Raw genomic sequence first — 2,761 nt, 5'->3', positions numbered from 1 at the left:
AATCGCTTGAGCCCAGGGGTTTGAGGCTGCAATAAGCTGTGACTGTGCCATTGTGCTCTTGCTTGGGTGACAAGGTGAGACCCCATCTCAAAAACAAAACAAAAATAGAAAAATAATGTTTAAAAAGGTAAATAGCATATGTGAAGAATTCTTTTAAAGAAATCAAACCTGGGCCAGGCACAGTGGCTCATGCCTGTAATCCCAGCACTTTGGGAGGCTGAGGTAGGTGGATCACCTGAGGTTGGGAGTTCGAGATCAGCCTGACCAACATGGAGAAACCCCATCTCTAATAAAAATACAAAATTAGTCGGGTGTGGTAGTGCATGCCTGTAATCCCAGCTACTCAGGAGGCTGAGGCAGGAGAATCGCTTGAACCTGGGAGGCAGAAGCTGCGGTGAGCCGAGATTGCACCATTGTACTTCAGCCTGGGACACAAGAGTGAAACTCCACCTAAAAAAAAAAAAAAAAAAAGGCAAAGCAATCAAATATAATATGTTAATATATTGATTGCATTTGGAAACTAAATTGATTTTCTAAAAAATTTACTTAACAGACTGGGTCTTGCTATGTTGCCTAGGCTGGACTCAAACCCCTTATCTCAATCAATCCTCTAGCCTCAGCCTCCACTACAGGCTTTAAGAAATTAGCTCTGGGCCGGGCGCGGTGGCTCAAGCCTGTAATCCCAGCACTTTGGGAGGCCGAGACGGGCGGATCACGAGGTCAGGAGATCGAGACCATCCTGGCTAACATGGTGAAACCCCGTCTCTACTAAAAATACAAAAAAAAAAACTAGCCGGGCGAGGTGGCGGGCGCCTGTAGTCCCAGCTACTCCGGAGGCTGAGGCAGGAGAATGGCGTAAACCCGGGAGGCGGAGCTTGCAGTGAGCTGAGATCCGGCCACTGTACTCCAGCCTGGGCGACAGAGCGGGGCTCCGTCTCAAAAAAAAAAAAAAAAAAAAAAAAAAAAAAAAAAAAAGAAATTAGCTCTGAGTCCTTACGGTAGGAAAGCTGTAACTCAGGGTATTGGATCATAGAGAGGCCAGAATTAGGTGGCTTTAAAAATGTAGGCTTGGTCTCCATCATGATTATTTAATTAAGACTCTTGGTTCCGGCCGGGCATGGTGGCTCACGCCAGTAATCTGAACACTTTGGGAGGCTGAGGTGGGCGGATCACAAGGTCAGGAGATCGAGACTACCGTGGCTAACATGGTAAAACTCCGTCTCTACTAAAAAAATACAAAAAAAAAAAAAAAAAAAATGAGCCGGGTATGGTGGCGGGCGCCTATAGTCCAGCTACTTGGGAGGCTGAGGCAGGAGAATGGCGTGAACCTAGGAGACGGAGCTTGCAGTGAGCCGAGATTGTGCCACTGCACTCCAGCCTGGGTGAAAGAGCGAGACTCAATCTCAAAAAAAAAACAACAAAAAAACCTCTTGTTTCCATGTAACAGAAGACAATGTAAGCTAGATTAAAATATGGGGTGGGAAACTTAAACTTATTTCAATGTTGCAGGGGGAAACATATGGAACCCAGACAGGAGAGTATTCAGCCTAGGTAAGGATAGAAACAGGCAGGACTGGGAGAGCTAGCAAAGCGCTTTTTCTGTTCTGTTCGTCTGTTCACTCTTGGATGTCTGTGCAAAACAACTTTTTTTTTTTTGAGCCACCACACCTGGCTAATTTTTGTATTTTTAGTAGACATGGGGTTTTGCCATGTTGGCCAGGCTGGTTTCGAACTCCTGACCTCAGGTGATCCGTCTGCCTCGGCTTCCCAAAGTGCTGGGATTACAGGCGTGAGCCACCAAGCCTGGCCGCAAACCAACTTTTCCTGCTTCTTTGCCCCCATGAGGAATGTGGCATCACACTTTGAGAAGTGAGTTTCTATTCCAAGGTGGTGGCCTAATCTATGATCTATAGGAGGAATAGTTGTACGTTGGGTAGATGTCAAATATGTCCACTACACAGACATAGTTTTTTTTTTGTTTGTTTTTTGAGACAGAGTCTCGCTCTATCGCCCAGGCTGGAGTGCAGTGGTGTGATCTCGGCTCACTGCAACCTCTGCCTCCCGGGTTCAAGCAATTCTCTACCTCAGTCTCCCGAGTAGCTGGGATTACACACGCCTGCCACCATGCCCAGCTAATTTTTTTGTATTTTTAGTAGAGACAGGGTTTCACCAAGTTGGCTAGGCTGGTCTTGAACTCCTGACCTTGTGATCCACCTGTCTCGGCCTTCCAACATGCTGGGATTACAGGTGTGAGCCACCACACCTGGCCTTTTTTTTTTTTTTTTGAAGATGGAGTTTTGCTCTTTCACCCAGGCTGGAGTGCAGTGGCATGATCTCAGCTCAATGCAAGCTCTGTCTACGATGCAGGTATTTTAAGGGATCCTAAACTTGGTACTGTCAGTGTAATCATTCCTTAGCACATGGTGTGTGTGCACATATGCACTCACACTCTGAAAGGCACTGGGGGACGTAAAGACACAAAGTCTTAATCTGATAGCTCTCATATCTAGTTGGTATTATACAATGTGTACACCAAGAATCTTAAGACCAGGAAGTATGAGATAAATGTCATTGAGAGTGACATAAGCCTGGGCAAGGTGGCTCACACTATAAACCCAGCACTTTAGGAGGCTGATGGGGGCAGATCACTTGAGTTCAGGAATTTCAGACCACCTTGGGCAATGTTGTAAAACCCTGCCTCTTCAAAAAATACAAAATTAGCCAGGTATAGTGGTATAGACCTGTACTCCCAGCTACTCGA

This window comes from Piliocolobus tephrosceles, chromosome 20 (genome assembly GCF_002776525.5).
Source record: "Piliocolobus tephrosceles isolate RC106 chromosome 20, ASM277652v3, whole genome shotgun sequence".
Classification (NCBI taxonomy): Eukaryota; Metazoa; Chordata; class Mammalia; order Primates; family Cercopithecidae; genus Piliocolobus; species Piliocolobus tephrosceles.
Note: the sequence above shows the minus strand (reverse complement) of the source record.